This window comes from Lepus europaeus, chromosome 13 (genome assembly GCF_033115175.1).
Source record: "Lepus europaeus isolate LE1 chromosome 13, mLepTim1.pri, whole genome shotgun sequence".
NCBI classification, from domain to species: Eukaryota; Metazoa; Chordata; class Mammalia; order Lagomorpha; family Leporidae; genus Lepus; species Lepus europaeus.
Window position 1 is genome coordinate 33796508 of NC_084839.1, and position 18449 is coordinate 33814956.

At 40.7% G+C, this 18449-nt stretch overlaps 1 protein-coding gene across 1 annotated transcript in view; it reads left to right on the top strand.

Moving 5' to 3' along the window:
- Positions 1 to 9211: 9211 nt before the first annotated feature.
- QPCT (glutaminyl-peptide cyclotransferase) overlaps positions 9212 to 18449 on the top strand; it is a 55681-nt gene continuing 46443 nt past the window's right edge. Inside the window, exon 1 of the mRNA XM_062209279.1 lies at positions 9212 to 9318. The gene's annotated coding sequence lies outside the window, so the exon portion shown is untranslated. The remainder of the gene's footprint in view (positions 9319 to 18449) is intronic.

Consider the following 18449-nt stretch of genomic DNA (forward strand, 5'->3'; position numbering starts at 1 on the left):
CATGAACTACATTTTCATCAAGGCATTCCAATCCCATTCTAAGAATTACGAAGATAAAGGTTGTATTTAGTCAAAGTATTTTATCCTAAAGAGAAAATGTAATTAAATGATCAAAGCAGAAAGGATTTTTCTTCTTAGTGGTGTACATGAAAACAGGAGCTTATGATCATCTTCTGTGGCTTCATTTGCAAATCTTGTCTCATATTTAATGGCCTCTCCCTATGCTCAATGACACCAACCTAACTCTTCACATGTGTTAGGTGACACAAGCAAAAAGGTCAACTTTTGATAGAACCGATTCTAATTCAATTTAGAATCCTAAATGCAGAAAAACATGTTTTGCCAAAGATCAGGTAACAAAAATAGTCATTATTTTAAATCTTCTTTGGGGGTTATTTTATAGAATTTGGTTACCGGAAAATCACTGTGTGTGTGTGTATGTGTGTGTCTGTGTATGTGTATCCTTTTTTATAACCTTGAGACTTAGCTGAAATTTTTAATAAGTATATAGATGCCAACATAGAGTTAGTAAAATAGGGGAGGAAGTGCTTTAGAATGTGTTTATTTTTCAGCAGAGATGCCCTTGACAGTTTCCAAGGTGTCCTTCTTCAGTTTCCACCATCATTGCCCTAATCCATACTTCACATCTGGCTTACTGCATGTGCTTTAGTTGGTCTCCTTCTAGGCTAGCTTGAACTATTACACCCTTAGAACTGTCAGCTCTGGTGTGCAGGCACTCAGTAATTGTTCTGTGCTCACTTGATAGATAATTCTCTTTGTCACTTTTGACATTTCACTGTGGACTGAGTTTACATTAGATCCTCCTGGGCTCCCCGTGGGCCCTTACTCCTACTAAACTGATAGAAGTCTCATTTTTGTTTACTCATCACAAGTGCTCAATTAATGCTAGTGAATTTTTCCAGTATGTCCTGATTATATTAGCTAGCATAATAGTCCTAAAGTATCACATGATAGCCTTTTCAATAGTCTCCTATTATCTACCTTATCAGGTCTGAATTCTTATGCTTGGATTTAAAGGCTATTAGTAATAGCTGTAGGCCAGGTGCATTCATGCATTTTTATATGGCTTTCTCTCTTTATTCTACATAACTCCATCCTTTTATTTCTTAAAGAGTATTTATTTCAGAGAGAGAGAAGGAGAGAGAGAGAATCTCCCACCCACTGGTTCACCTCTCAAAATGGCTGCAGTGGCTTTGGCTGGGCGGCTATAGTCAGGAGCCTGTAACTCCATTTGGGTCTCCTGCATGGCTGGCAGGTGCACATCCTTCGCTGACCTCCCAGGTGTATAGGCAGGGAGCTTGATCAGAAGCAGACGGGTGCTCTGGTAAGGGTGAAGGATGCCAGTGTTGCAGGCAGCGGCTTAGCTCACTGCACCACAGCACTGGCACCTCTGTTCTTTTCTTTTTTTCACTGATACCCTTACATCTGCACACATTCCTACATGTATGACATAGTATAATCCAAAGGAGATGTGGTAAGGATGGTTGACTAAAATGATGATTAGAGAAATTTGGTATAAAGAGAGAGGCTATTGCATATGCTTCCCCTGGAATTTCATATGGTGTCCTTAAAAGTGAATATTCTTGTAATTTGCAATAATAATTAAAAAAAGAAAACCTGGCCACTTCACTGATTCCTGTTTATATTTGCTATTGCACAATAAGTTTCTCCAGGAAAAAGCAGGTAATGCATAAATATGCTCATGAATTTTAAAATGGAATTAACATTCAATTCCCTTGGAGGATGCAGTATTCTATTCTAGATTTCATTTAATTGAGTATTAATGAATAACTTTTCTTTTGAAGTACTGTAAACAGCTTATAATGTATTTTCAAAGCCAGATGAGAAATAGAAACAAGGTACTGCAGACCTGAATAAGAAGCCAGGATCAAAGTTCATTATCCCACTGGGACAGACCAAAACAGGGGATCTGTGCTCCCTCTTTCACAGGCTGGAAACTGCACCAGCCCAGAAGAGCCAACTAGAAGGGAAGGGTTGGGCTGGCACTTTGAACACAGAGTCCAAACTAGTCTCCGTCATTTGGTGGCTTTGTGCTCCTCAATCTCACCAAGAATCAATTTCCTTCTATTTGAAATAGGGGCTATAATTACTTACCACATAGGGTTGTTGTAAGAATTAAAAGGCCAAAACCCACTTAATGCATATATGTAATCTGCCTTGGTGTGAATCAAGAGTCTACCACTTAACAGGCTGAGTGACCAGGCAGGTTAATCTATGTGCTTCAGTCTTCTCATGGTTGGTTAACTGGGATGATAGTAATCCTCACCCCACGAGTTGTTGCAAGCAGTAGAAGACAAAATATATGGGCCGGTGCCGTGGCTCACTAGGCTAATCCTCCGCCTTGCGGCGCTGACACACCAGGTTCTAGTCCCGGTCGGGGCACCGGATTCTGTCCTGGTTGCCCCTCTTCCAGGCCAGCTCTCTGCTGTGGCCCAGGAGTGCAGTGGAGGCTGGCCCAAGTGCTTGGGCCCTGCCCCCCACGGGAGACCAGGAGAAGCACCTGGCTCCTGCCATCGGATCGGCGCGGTGCCCCGGTGGCAGCGCGCAGGCCGCGGCGGCCATTGGAGGGTGAACCAATGGCAAAGGAAGACCTTTCTCTCTGTCTCTCTCTCTCTCACTGTCCACTCTGCCTGTCTATATATATATATATGTATATATATATATAGAAGGCACTTTTTAAAAAAAATGCCTGGCACATAAAGACTCCATAATGAATATATTTGTTACTTATTCTAATTACTATATTATTACTGTTATTATTCATATTCTGTTACTCACTTTTGTATCCCTGAAGCTTCTCCTGTGCTTTGGCAGCATAGAAAACAAAAGCCACTAAACTTTAGTCTAAGGAGGGAAATCCAAAGTGATAAAAAGCTGAAAAGGGACAGAAATCCCTATGGCCTTGGAGTGAGTTCTTTTTTACTTCCTCAAAGAAAGATCTCCTGCATATGTTTTCAAGTGAACAGAAGCCATCATTTTCTACACTACCAGCTTGAAGTGTTCCAGTGCAGGCTACAAATCACTAAATAGAGCTTTGGCGTACTGATTAAGACGCTTCTTAAGATCCCATGTCCCACACTGGAGTACCTAGATTTGACTCAAGTCTTCACTGCCAATTCCAGCTAATACTACTCTGGGAAGCAGTGGTGTTGGCTAAAGTAGTTGGGTCTCTACTACCCACATGGGGAGACCTGGATTGAATTCTCAACTCCTACCTTCACATTGGCCCAGTACCTTCTGTTGCAGGCATTTGGGAAGTGAATCAGAAGATGCTGAGCTCTCTGTTTGCTTCTCAAAAAATATAAAAAATTTAAGTAAAATCTTTTAAAAAATCACTAAGTAATTTTATGTTTGTTGGTTTTATTTTTAATATAGTTAGAATATAATGACGTGAACATTTTACTATAATATGTACTCTCATCATGATGCCTTAAATAATTTCAAAACCTCAAGTATCTCCAGAAAGAATTGTGACTACATAACTTTAGATATGTAGTTCCTTAAATGATGATAGCTAATTTAGCTGAAGGCAGATTTTTTAATTTAGTTTTTTTGTCTTTTTTTTCTAGATTCACATTGAGACTTTACAGTCTTTGATATCTTGATTCACTAGACATTTTTGAGAGGCATTTGTGCCTCTTAAACATTTGTGCAAAGCATTTGATAGGACTATACCTGGGCCCAGGATCTTGAAAAATTTTAATCAATATATGGGAAAATCTGCAATACAGGGAAGAGTTAAAAAAATAGGTAGAGGAAAAATAAAGAGTCAAAAGGTGTCAGAGAAGTATATCTTCTCTGTAATAGAATTGGCATAGACAAACCCACTGCTCTGCCAGTCATGTAAAAGCATAGCACAGGGGTGGGACTTTGGCACAGCAGCTTACGCTGCCACTTGGGACACCTGCATCCTCTGTTGGAGTGCCTGGTTCCTCTCCTGGCTCCATTACTTCTGATTCAGCTTCCTGCTAACATACACCTTGGGAGGCAGCAGGCTCAACTCGTTTGATCCCTGCCACCCATGTGGGAGACTAGCATTGTGTTCTGAGCTCCTTTTGTCAGAGTGACCTAATTCTGGTTGTGGTGGGTGTTGGGGAATAAACCAACAGATGGAAGACCTCTTTCTCTCTCTGCTTTTCAAATTAAAAAAATCAATAAATAAACATTTAAAAATAAAGTATAACCCATATAATCATGTACAGCATATAATACTTGGTAAGATAAGAAGTGACTATGTTTCTTGTTTGTGTATGTACTATACTATACTTTTTATATTTTAGAGTGTACTCCTTCTACTTAAAAAGAAAAAGTTTGGGCTAGCATTGTGGCATAGCAGGTTAATCCATTGCCTGCAGCACTGGCATCCCATATGTGTACCTCTTTGAGTCCCAGCTGCTCCATTTCCCATCCAACTCCCTGTTAATATGCCTGGGAAGGCAGTGGAACATAGCCTAAGTGCTTGGGCCCTTACAACCCATGTGAGAGACCTGGATGAAGTTCCTGGATCCTTGCTTCAGCCTGGCCCAGTCCCCGGCGTTGCAGTCGTTTGGGGAGTGAACCTGCAGATGGAAGATGTTTCTCTGTCTCCCCTTCTCTCTGCAACTCTGCCTTTCAGATAAACAAAATAAATATTAAAAAAAGAAAAGAAAAGAAAAAGTTTATGGTAAAATAGCATGACTTATTACACCAGCAGCAGCCTCACACATCTTGTGTTTACTGTCTCTTCATTACATCATTTTCTCTTGTGCTTTGTTTGATTTTATGTTGTTTTGTTCATCATGTCCCTAGCAGCTATAGGCCATACAAAACACATACACACACCCACACACCATACAGCCTGTATGTGTAGTAGGCCATGCCATCTAGGTTTGTGTAAGTACACTCTGTGATTGCACAGTATGAAATCGTCTCACATTTCTCAGAACCATGCCCACCACTAGGTGACACATGACTGCATATATATGCTAAACATGTGTGTGTACTGCAGAATGGCAGTGTTCTGTAACTTACTGCATGAATTAATAAAGACAAGCTTACAGTGGCTGCACACGAAAACATGTGTAGTAAGACGGCTGCTTATCTACTACACCACATTTTCCTCCTATTTCTGTCTCTAAACATCCCAGATGGCAACTGTTACTGCATCCTATACCTGTAGGGCTTTGTCCTGAATGTCATGTTTAGACATTCCCTTGTTTTCTCGTTGTTGTGCATTTTCTCTAACCCGAGAGGGGAATTGAAAGGAAATGATTTTGCCTTAGAGTGGAATGAAGATGTACAGTTCTTCCCCAGCTGTTCCATTTTGTTCATGAAATTTCCTCCCGTCCGCTTTCTAAAATTACTACTTTGCTTCTTCCTAACTAGCAATATGGATCTGCCTCTGTTAGAAGGATTTTTTTGGAGAGCTAAACTAATCTATTATAAATCTATTATAAAAGGCTCTTTTGCTTGGTCACAGATTTCAAATTCAAACCTTGATGTTCCCCATAAAAGATATGTGACTACTAAAGTGAGAACTATAAAAGATCAGAATTGGCCAGTAACAGAAAGAGATTAATCTTTCTAAAATTGTAGACTGAAATTTAAGCTTCATTTTTAGGGAAACTTAGGTGTTTTCTTGCTGCTGCTGAGCTCTGTTGAAATGCTTTTCAAAATTAAAATTGAAGATGGATTCGTTTATCTAATTGATTCTAGTCTGAACAGTAGGAAAATATGTAAACTGCAGTGTTGAAAGAATTTTTTATGACCACAATCTGTGCTGTCTTGGTGTTACTAAAACACTCAAAATAGTTTGCTAATATTTTCAGATATGTAAATAAGACCAACAGGATAAACCCATCCTAAGTTTAAGCAAAACTAAGCTATATATAGGAAGGTATGTGGTCGAAAGGCAGAATTTAAGTCATGGCATTATTTTACAACTTTCTGTTATTATTATTAATAGCTATAAGTGGCATAGCCAACTTTTTTTAATGACTGCTGCTATTTTCTGTGAATTTGTGTCACTCCTATTTATTTTCTTAATGCTCTATTTTTGTACCCTGTGATTTAAAGCTTTTCTTCCTCTTTCCCTTGAGATGCTGGGCCTAACCTGAGTCTTAAAAACAGGGACATTTCTTTGGGTATATCTTGCATATTACTCTTAGAATAATTGTTATTTCATAAAAAATACCATTAATAATCACCATTAAGATTGCTCCAAAATTACAAGACTGAAAGATAGGACACATTCTTAGTTAAGTCTGATTTTATTCTATGCTATCTGATCAATAGAAAAGCCTTAAAATGTCATGCTATGAAAGTGGAGATTAATAGAATGTAACACTTTGCAAAATCTACAAATGACCTCAAAGCAAGAGACAATTGAGTGCCTCAGTGGACTTCAAGGAATTTTAATTTGCATTTTGTATATATATTTTTTTGAAAATGGATTTCCTTTTCACCCTTCCTCCCTTCAAATAGCTATGATAGACATCTGATAAGGGAGAAAGCACAATATAAAAATAAGTATTATTCTTAACATATGAAAGTAAAATAATTGCAAAGGTGTTTTACCTTTGACAAAAGCTTACCTCAGCGTATTAAAATTAGATTTTTGTTTTAAAATGTTTTAATTAATTAAATTAAAGATTAATTTATTTTTATTTATTTTAAAGTCAGAGAGAGAGAGAGAGAGATCAATCGATCTTCTATTCAGTTATTCACTCCTCAAATGTCTACAACAGCCAGGGCTGGGCCAGGCTGGAGTTAGTAGCCTGGAACTCAAACTTGGGGCTACCACCAGTTGCTTCCCAGAGTACACATATGCAGGGATTGAAAGTGGAGCTGTAACAGGAACTGAAGCACCCCTATGTGAAATATAGACATCCCAAGTGGTGTCTCAACCACTGCACAAACACCCTCCCTCAATAGCACATGTTAATTGCCACTTAGATTTTCTCCTATGGAATTGAAAATGCCTGTAGGGTTGCTATGGTTTGGATGTGGTTTATCCCAGAGGCTCATGGGTTGTGCACGAGTGTAGTGATATGAGAGGCTATCTGTCTGTCTCTGTCTCTCTGTCTCTCTGCCTTTCAAATAAATATAAATATATAAGATGTAAAAGGTTAGGGTGAAACTTTTAAGAAATAGAGCCCAGGGGAAGATGATAAAGGAGAGACTGCTCTGGGAAGAAATGAACGTAGTTCTCATGAGACTTTAGTGAGTTCTTGGGAGAAAGTTGTTACCGAAGAGCAAGGTGGCCTCCGCCTGCCCTCTGGCTCATGGTCTCACCACACGACCTTTCCCCATCATGATGCAATCTGCCATGATGTGATGCAGCCAGGGTGCCTCACTGAAGCCAGAGCCATACTGTTTGGACTTCCGGACTCCAAAACTGTGAGCGAAATAAACTTTACTTTGCAAATTCCCCAGCCTCAGGTATTTTGTGATAACAATAGGAAACAGACTAAGGCAAGGTCAGAGTCAAAGTGTGCTGGCTACCGCTGAACCTGCTTCTCCTGGCTCTAGACAGATTATGACCTTCTCTATGCCTTAATTTTTCTTATCATTAACAAGGAAAATAAGCCGGCGCCGCGGCTCACTAGGCTAATCCTCCGCCTAGTGGCGCCGGCACACCGGGTTCTAGTCCCGGTCGGGGCACCGGATTCTGTCCCGGTTGCCCCTCTTCCAGGCCAGCTCTCTGCTATGGCCAGGGAGTGCAGTGGAGGATGGCCCAAGTCCTTGGGTCCTGCACCCCATGGGAGATCAGGATAAGCACCTGGCTCCTGCCATCGGATCAGTGCGGTGCGCCGGCCGCAGCACACCGGCCTTGGGGGCCATTGGAGGGCGAACCAACGGCAAAGGAAGACCTTTCTCTCTGTCTCTCTCTCACTGTCCACTCTGCCTGTCAAAAAAAAAAAAAAAAACACACACACACACAATGAAAATAATAATAATATCACTAATCATGCTAATTTACAGAATTGGAAGATCTTTGAAAGCATATTATTGACACACCCAATGTCCCTGATCATCTTTTTAGTTTATACTATAAAAATTCAGCTCCTAACTCTGAATGGAAACAAGTTTTTGAGGTAACCACTTTTCATGTTTCATGTGTTGTCATTAATATTGCAGAAATTGGTGCTTTGGTACTTTGATCCTACAGGATGCACCAAACCATTTAACATAGATGGAATTTTTTAATAAGAAGTCAACTTGCACATATCCATACATATACAAACATATACCACATGGCCAGTTGATTGCAGCTTAGTGTCAGTCTTGATACTGCATAGCTTGGAGTTCTGTGAACTGTAAAGGGCAAAGTCTCTCTTAGGTTCTTCATCTTTGATTTCTCTATTCTCTCTTCCTGGGCGCACTGGAATTCCTAAATAGACTTTCATTTATTTAGATCTCCAACACTTATGGTTTTCAGAGCCCTCAGAGAAAAACTGATTAAAAAAAAAAAACTTGAAAAATGTAGGGAAGAGGTGGGGCAGATTAGTGTTGGTGAAAGGAGTAAGGGTTTATGGGCACAGTTCTCCATCCATGAGAGGAGACAGAACATTATTCTAAATTGTCCGGGAAGGAGAGGCCAGAAAATCAGAGGACTCTCTTTTCCTAACGTTTATTGCCACCTTGACCTGACCTCTGATCTGGTGGAAGGAGTTGGGAAAATTTACAGGAAATCTGGATTCCTGAGATTTCTAAAGAACAGCCAAAAAAAAAAAAAAAAAAAATCTGACTCCGGACTGCAGAAGCAAATATTTTAATTTTCCACTCCATTACCGAAAGCAGAGGTGGAGAGATTTGGGCAGGGATAAAATGCGGGCCTCTTTAATTTTCCATGGTTAGTAAAGCAACAAAAGGCAGGGGCTACAGTTTGAGGTTCATGCAGAGGCCAAAAAGTAGAGGCGAAGTTGGGGTTTTGAATTTAGGCTGTGCACTTCATAATTTGGTTAGAGTTGATCCACTTTCCCTGTCTTCTTCAATTACCTCTGAGGCCTTATGAAACAATCACTTTGCAACATGTTGGCTAATGTTATCATTAATCTGATTACAGATGGTACCTGATTTGCAATTGTTTTGCTTATAATTTTTTAGGTTGACAGTGATGTGAAAGTGATAGCCATTCGATAGAAATGGAGTTATGATGGTTGTGTTTTGATCCTCCAGCATATGCGATACGATGCTGTGCAGCGGCGGTGACTGAAGCTCCAAGGCAGCCCCAGAATCACCAGGGTGAACACCCAACATTCTGCAGTGAGCTGTGTTGCTAAGCTGGGATGTTCGGTAGGTCAGGTGTATTAAATGCATTTTTAGCTTATGATATTTTCAGTTTAAGATGGATTTGTTGGGATGTATCCCTGTTGGAAGTTGAGGAACGTGTGTATATAGTTTTTTGCTAATGTATTTCTCAAAGTATGGGGTTTAATACGGTGGTTCTCAGTTTGGCTGCCTATCAGAATATCTGAGCAGTGTACCCAGACATCACTATTTTAAAAAGCCACTTTCTAGATAATCCCAGTGTGTTCCTACAATTTGAACAATTGGCTTAATGTGTCACCTTTCCTGTGTCAAATAAGTTTAGCACAGTGATTCTCAAATGCTTTTGTCTCAGGACCCTTTATGTTAGTAACAATTATTGAGGACCACAAGTAGTTTGTGAATTATGTCAGTCATTTATTGCACTGAACATGACATTTATTTTATAAATATTTAATTATGGATTTATTATAAAGCAATTAAGGTATTATATGTTAAATAGCACATTTTATGAAAAAACTTTTCTAAAACAAAAAGATTGGTATGGTTTAATATTTTTTAAAACAACTCTTTACTTTCTTAAGAGACAACTGGATCCTCATATTTGCTTTTTTTTTTTTTTGGACAGGCAGAGTTAGATAGTGAGAGAGAGATGAGAGAAAGGTCTTCCTTCTGTTGGTTCACCCCACAAATGGCTGCGCCAATCTGAAGCCAGGAGCCAGGTGCTTCTTCCTGGTCTCCCATGCGGATGCAGGGCCCAAGGACCTGGGCCATCCTCCACTGCCTTCCCGGGCCATAGCAGAGATCTGGACTGGAAGAGGAGCAACTGGGACAGAACCGGTGCCCCAACCGGGACTAGAACCCAGAGTGCTGGCGCTGCAGGCGGAGGATTAGCCTAGTGAGCTGCGGCGCCAGCCTCATATTTGCTAATACATTCAACCTGTTGTGATATGTTGTTTTGACTAAAGCATATAAAGAAAATTCATACTCTCACATACATGTAGTAAGAAAAGGGAGGGAAACTTTAATTGGCTTTTTCAGATAATTGTGGATATTATTTTTTGTTATTAATCAAAATATGACAAATGGTAGTATAATAAAAGTTACTTGCAATTTGGAATCTGAAAACATGTAAATATACTTTTTTACTTCATTATATTGAAATTCGTGGGTCTCTCTTATACTCTAAAAGGAGCTTTTCTTTGTCATCTTGTAAGCTGGCAAATTGAACATCCAGAAAACATTGCTTCACTGAGTTATACAGATCTTCTGAACGTTAAATGTGTCATTACATATTATAAATAATCACATTTGTTAAAATCACCAATTTTGTCAGAAAAGTTATTATACATCAGGAAACTGCCAAGCTTATGGTAGCAGATACAAGTTTTCCAAAATTCTAATCTTCATTTGCGAGAATCAATTTTATCATGAGATACACACTGTCAGTTCTTTTCCTTGGAGGGATAGGCACACTTTATTTATTTTCAGAGATGTCCCAAATATCAAGCCTGAATCATCAAAATTTATTATCATTCTTCTTTCAGTTGAAAGAAGAATTTCATGGAACAACTGATAGTTTGCCGTGCATCTCAAACAATGGTACATGTGCTTTTCCTTGAGACAATTGTGTTTCAACATGCGGCAGAAGTGCCTTATTTGTATCTCCTGTTTAGTCCTGCAGAATATTAAAATAAGCATGTTCTCAACTTATACTTCCAATCAAGATGGGGACTAGATTTATCAACTCATCTTGTAAAAGATAATCTAAAAACTAACATTCAAGTATTGGAAAATAGGCATCACAAGAGAGAATTGAATGAAGGGAGAGAAATGAAAATAGTCCAATGTTTTCCCTAATTTACTGCCTTGTGGGACATTCCAGAACGTGGTGCAGGTAGGGAGAATCCAGGCAGAGCTGAGTGGTCTCCTTGAGATGAAAAGGCAGAGTTGAGAACATGGGAAGGTCAGGCAGTTAGATTTTGTAGAACAGAAGGGAGAACAGCTTACTTCATGGAGAGAGAGCTTCAGAGATCAGTAATGATGTCTCCCCAAGTTTTCAGCTGGGTCCTAATTAGCACATACATGTGAGGACACCACTTAGGTAGGAGAGTTACCATAAAGAAGCAGGCATAACAAGCCTCTGGTGCACATGGGGTCAGGAATATTTCATGTTTCTGGCATTCAGAGTAGAAAAACCTCTAAGTCAAAGGTACAATAGAATTCTCCAGAGAGTATTGCCTCAATAGTAGATCAAATTAGCCTTGTGTCATAGACTGGGTTACTATAGCCAAACAAAAGTTAATAACAAGTTACCAAAGGATCAAACTATTTCCAACTCAACTTTGCCCCAAAGCAAAGGTCAAGAATACTGAAAGGAATAATAAAGTGCCCATGACCTCTAAAAGCAAAATTCACAATATCTGGTGTCTATTAAAAACTACCACTCATGCAAAGAAACAGGATCATACATCCCACCCCATGATGAAGACAGAGACTAATCAGTAGAAGCAGACATAGGAGTGACCCAGGTAGGGAGAAGATGGGGAATGTAAAACCATCATCATAACAATATCCCATGCATTTGGAAGGCAGAGGAAAAGATGTGCTTGCAAGGGCAGACACATGGTATAAGCCAGAACTAAATCAAATATCTAGAGATGGAAAAAAAATATTGGTTGGGACTAACAGCGGATTAAGCACTGCAAAATAAAAGACTAGTGCATTGGAATACAGCTAATTGTGGTTCTCAATAATTGTTACTAATGAAAGGGACCCTGGGACTAAAACATTTGAGAACCACTCAAAGTAATTTTTACTGGGAGACATAATCCATTAAGCCACTTGTTCTGTTGCTATAAATTGGAATTACCTAGAAATGTGGGGGGCTTTTAGTCTTTTTCTTTGTCTCAGAAAGGCAAAGTAGGCAAACTCACAATTACAGTCAGAGATTTCAACATCATTCTCTCAGTGATCAATAGAACAAACACAGACAGAAAGTCAGTCACTATATGGACGATTTGGGCAACAGGATCAACAACTTGACCTAAATGACGTTTATACAACACTCCACCATTTCCATCACATGACAACAGAATACGCATTCATTTTACATGCATAAGGAACATTTACCAAGATGGATCATATTTTAGCTTATGAAATAATTTTCAAAAAACGTAAAAGGATTCATTTATCTGTTTTTCAGCCATGATGGGATTAAATTTATATGTTATATATATTATGGTCAGAGATTTCAACATCATTCTCTCAGTGATCAATAGAACAGAGACAGAAAGTCAGCCATTATATGGATGATTATTATAATTAAATAATATGCACATCTTTTAATTATAATTTAATAATTATATATATTACAGTCTTTTATTTTGCAGTGCTTAATCCTCTGTTAGTCCCAATCAAGATTTTTTTCCATCTCCAGATATTTGATTTAGTTCTGGTTTATACCATGTGTCTGTCTTTGCATGCACATCTTATTATAATTTTATATCTTATATATATTATGTTTGGATACTATATAACAATTAAAATAATCTGAGTAAAAGAAGAAATCAAAAGGAAAGTAGAAAGTATTTTGAAGTAGATGAAAACAAAAACTCAACACATCAAAATTTGTACAATGCGGATGAAGTAGTACTTAGGGGAGAAACACAATGACTAAACATTGTTTATCCAAAAAAATTAAATGCTATAAATTAATAATTTAAACTTCCATTTTATGAAACTTAAATAGAATGGGGAGTGTTGGGGGAATAGTATAAAAATAAACCCAAAGTAAACAGACCAGAGGAGGCAATAAAGGTCAGGTAGACATTAGAAATAGAAAGTAGAGCAGAAATACAGTTGAGAAAGTTAATGAAATCAATCCTCTATTTTAATGATTAAAATTAAAAACTGATATCAAATATTGATGATGGTATTAGAGGAATGAAATCTCTCACACACTGCCTGTGGTGATACCAAAGCATGTAGCAATTTTGGAAGACAGTGTGACTTGTGGTTGGTTGTTTGGGCTTGTGGGGGGGAGCAATTATAAAGAAACAGGAAGAAAGTGGAGAGTGATAAATTAGTTCACTCTCTTGATTGTTGTGTAGTTCCTCAGGTATGGACATAGGTTAAAACTCACCATATAATTTGCTTTAGATTTGTATGGTTTGATGTATTAAAATTCTATTTCAATAAAACTGTTAAAATATATAACTATATGAGCTCTGGGGTTGAGATTTAATTAAAAAACAGCAATTTTTAATGCTTCATCAATTACTTTTTTTTTTAAGATTTTATTTATGGGGCAGGCGCTGTGGCATAGTGGGTTAAGGCTCCGCCTGCAGTGCTGGCATCCCATATGGCTGCTGGTTCTAGTCCCAGCTGCTCTACTTCCAATCCAGCTCTCTGCTATGGGAAAGCAGTCAAAGATGGCCCAAGTCCTTGGGTCCTTGCCTGTCAGAAACTTCTGGCTCCTGGCTTCAGCTTGGCTCAGTTCCGGCCGTTGTGGCCATTTGGGGAGTGAACCAGTGGATGGTATTCCCCCTCTCTCTCTCTCTCCCTTTCTCTCTCTTTCCCCCTCTCTGCCTCTGGCTCTCTGTAATTCTACCTTTTAAATAAAATACATAAATCTTTAAAAAATTAATAAATAGATTTTACTTATTTGAGAGGTGGAATTACAGAGAGAGAGAGGGAAAGACAGAGAAAGGTCTTCAATCTGCTGGTTCACCCCCTAAAGCCAGAGTTGGGCACAGCTGAAGCCAGGAGCCAGGAGCTTCTTCCAGGTCTCCCACATGGGTGCAGGGGCCCAAGGATTTGGGCCATTTTCTACTGCTTTCCCAGGACATTATCAAGGAGCTGGGATTGAAAGAGGAGCAGCCGGGACACATACGGTTGTCCCTATGGGATACCAGAGCCACAGGTGGAGGCTTAGCCTAATACTCCACAGTGCTGGCCCTATGACACTCTTAAGTAAGACTGGCTCTTTGTCTTTCTCTTTGTCTTGGTCTTCTTTTTTTTCATTCTGTGGGTGGCAGTGAAAATCACAATGACTTCAAGGTTTTTTGTTGTTGTTGTTGTTTTGTTTTTGGATATTAGTTTTGCGTTGCATTTTTATAAATGCAGAAGTACAAAGAGTTTTACCTACCATCACCTTTGCAGCATCAGTGCAATAGTCAATTCAGTAAAAAAAGACAAAGCCTGTTTTGGTCTTATTATAAAAATTGATTTGATTCCGGAGATATTCAAAGGGGTCTTGGAGAATTCCCGGAGGCCCAGAGAACACACGTTGGGTACTATTTTACTAGAGCCAACTGGTCATTACTGCCTTACTGCAATGGTGTCACCTTAAAGACTAGGTGTCTAGAAGTGTTGCCATGGCAGCTTCATGGGGAAGATTGTTTCCCTCAAATCATGGTATAGAATCTCTACTGTATTGAAGATGATAACCACTTCACCTGTGAACAGTCTTGCTACTAAGTAAACTCACTTGTTTTCCATAATGAAGAACAAGACCTGGAGCTTTGATTATAATTTGGAAGTCATTGTTTATCTTCCATAGGAAGAATCTGAGGAAAGGAAAATTTGCAGTAGGGGAAAAATATGGTAAATATAATGGAGTTTAAAAAAGTTTCCAGAATGAAAGAGAGAAAAAAAGAATAAGTGAAGGAATGGGGAAGAAAGATATTTAGTGTACAAGACATAAGAAAAGATATGGGGCTGATGCTGTGGCATAGTAGGTTAAGCCTCTGCCTTCAGTGCCAGCAACCCATAAGAACACCTGTTCAAGCCTCCACTGCTCCACTTCTACTCCAGCTCCCTGCTGATAGCCTGGGAAAGCAGTGCTTGGGCTCCTGCACCCCTGTGGGAGACCCGGAAGAAGCTCTTGTTCCAGATCTGCCCATGGTGGTTGAAGCTATCTGAGAATTGAACCAGCAGATGGAAGACCTTTCTCTCTCCCTCTTTCTGTCTGTAACTCTGCCTCGCAAATAAATGAATAAATATTTTTAAAAATTAAAAAAATAAAAGATATGACTAAGAATGGTAGTCATACTTGGGTTGGATTTCTAGATTTGAGAAAAGTTGTCTGGAAAGCACATATGCATAAAAAACAACTGATTGGCCGGCGCCGTGGCTCAATAGGCTAATCCTCCGCCTTGCCGCGCCAGCACACTGGGTTCTAGTCCTGGTCGGGGCACTGGATTCTGTCCCGGTTGCCCCTCTTCCAGGCCAGCTCTCTGCTATGGCCCGAGAGTGCAGTGGAGGATGGCCCAAGTCCTTGGGCCCTGCACCCCATGGGAGACCAGGATAAGCACCTGGCTCCTGCCTCCGGATCGGTGCGGTGCGCCGGCCGCAGCGGCCAATGGAGGGTGAACCAATGGCAAAGGAAGACCTTTCTTTCTGTTTCTTTCTCTCTCACTGTCCACTCTGCCTGTCAAAAAAATAAAAAAATAAAACAACTGATTAAAATCAGCCTCACTTACTATGTGAAATGTTTTGGATTTGTATGAGATTCCTTTTTAGTGGGTACGGATGAACTGTTCAAATCTCCCTTCCTGGAGAAACTCTGCCCCAGCTGTTGGAATGCTGCTGGCAGAACGCCTCGGGGTTGCAGGAAGTCACTCCAGCGAGGCAGAGAGGCAAAGCTCCAGATCTTTCAGACCACAGAGGACAGCTCTAACGGGCTATTTCAGCTCCAGGGATCCCCATATGGTTGAGTGAGGCTGTCGGGGCCACTTGACCACCAACTTCTCCTTCTGCCATGTCCTGTTCCTCCTTCTTCCTCCCACAGGCGCTTGTCCCAAAGGGCACTCCCTAATACACATCCTGCATGCTATACTATCTCATAGCCTGCTTCCTGTAGATCTCAAACTGCAAGAGCGTCTTGCTTACTTATATCTAACCCCAAGTTGAGTACCCTAAGGAATAGAAAGTCCTCATCAATAGTGTGTTAACATTTTCAATCAAGTGTTCTCATGTTTCTTCTTTTGGATTTTTTTTTTTTAAATTTTTTTTGACAGGCAGAGTGGACAGTGAGAGAGAGAGATAGAGAGAAAGGTCTTCCTTTTGCCATTGGTTCACCCTCCAATGGCCGCCGCGGTAGCGCGCTGCGGCCGGCGCACCGCGCTGTTCCGATGGCAGGAGCCAGGTGCTTCTCCTGGTCTCCCATGGGGTGCAGGGCCCAAGAACTTGGGCCATCCTCCACTGCACTCCCTGGCCACAGCAGAGAGCTGGCCTGGAAGAGGGGCAACCGGGACAGGATCAGTGCCCCGACCAGGACTAGAACCCGGTGTGCCGGCGCCACAAGGTGGAGGATTAGCCTAGTGAGCCGCGGCGCCGGCCTCTTTTGGATTTTTTTTATATTATCTTTCACATAGGTTTGTGATTCATCTAGGTTTGCTATTTCCACCCCGCCACCTTTCCTATAGGAATTATGTTGTGGAAAGGAGAAAGGAGAGGGATAGAACAAGAGAAACAGGCTCTTCATTGTGCAGCCACCGAGGAAACCCACTGTTTCAAGACTGGCCTAGGCAGCAGTGGAGGAAATATAGAGGGAAATGTGATAGTGCTTTTGTTCTGCATATTCAACGATGGAAAGTTCTGAAGGGGTCCGACTACCAGAAAACTGTCCATGGGTGTCATCAAAAGCTACTTTTATTTAGGCCTGGAATTTTAAATTGTCACTCAAAACTGTCAGACAGTGGGGCGAGCATTTGGCACAGTGGTCTACTCCCACAACCTACCTGGTAGTGCCTGGGTTTCATTCCTGCTTCCTACTAATGCAGATCTTGGGAGGTAGCTGTGATGCCTCAAGTCATTGGGTTCAGCCCACCCACCTGGGGGACTTGGCGTGCATTCTCATTTGCAGGTATTAGGGAATGAGCCCAGTGAATGGGATCCTCCTCCCCATCTCTGTCCCTGTCTCCTTTCCCCACCTTCGCTCTCTCTTCCTCTTGCTCTGTCTCCCTGCCTCTGAAATAAATTAATTAATTAAAATTTAAGGTGCTGGTGCCATGGCACAGTAGGTTAATCCTCCGCTTGTGGAGCCAGCATCCCGTATGGGCGCTGGTTCTAGTCCCGGTTGCTCCTCTTCCAGTCCAGCTCTCTGCTGTGGCCTGGGATAACAGAGAAGATGGCCCAAGTGCTTGGGCCTCTGTACCCACATGGGAGACCACGAAGAAGCTCCTGGCTCCTGCCTTCATTTCGGCACAGTTCCATCCATTGCGACCATTTAGGGAGTGAACCAGCAGACAGAAGACCTTTCTCTCTGTCTCTCCCTCTCACTGTCTGTAACTCTACCTCTCAAATAAATAAATAAAATCTTTAAAAAATTTTCAAAAACAAAAGCCCAACAAATGCATTGGGTTAGCAACTCTGATCATCAGAAAAGGGGAGACTTCATCCTGTCTTCCTTTGTAGCTCCAGAGCAGGGCAGAACAGTATATTTCCAGCAGCCCACACTTGTAAGAGCCTCAGCCTTGTAGCTGAGCCAAGAAAGAGAGTGAGTGGGCCTTGTGGCAGACTTCATTACCTTCGAACTTTTGCTCCTTGGAAATAGTGTTTTAGTGTCCTTGTTTTGATTTTTCTGGGAACTATACGTTCCTGGGAGATGACTCAGGGCAGAGAGCAAGGCTGGTCTTCACTGTGGCAGAGAAAGAGGGGGAGGAATTGCTCTGACAATTGTAGACCAGAAACCTACAGTTGAAATGGTGTGTGTGTGTGTGTGTGTGTGTTAGTTATAGGATTGCTTGAATAACAGTGACCTTGGATGCTACAGAGCAGTCATTTCTTGGTATTGCTCTGAACCTTGTCCCAGGACCACTCTCCCCATCCCCAGATTGGAGGATGCTCAAGTCCCTTATGTAAAATGGTGCAGTATTTGCATATAACCTATGCAACCCTCCTCCCACTTTAGATCACCTCTGGATTGCTTACCATATCTAGCACAAATGCTTTGTAAATGGTTGTTAGACTATATTGTCTATATAATATCTATATAATGACAAGCAAAGAATGTGCTACCAGTGAAAAATATTGAACCTGTGGTTGTTTAAATCCGAGAGTGGGGAGCCTGTGGCTATGGAGGGTTGCTTTTGGCTTTTCCTTCTGGGGATCTGCATTGGAGGTGACTGTCCTCAGGCCACTGTGAATGTTTT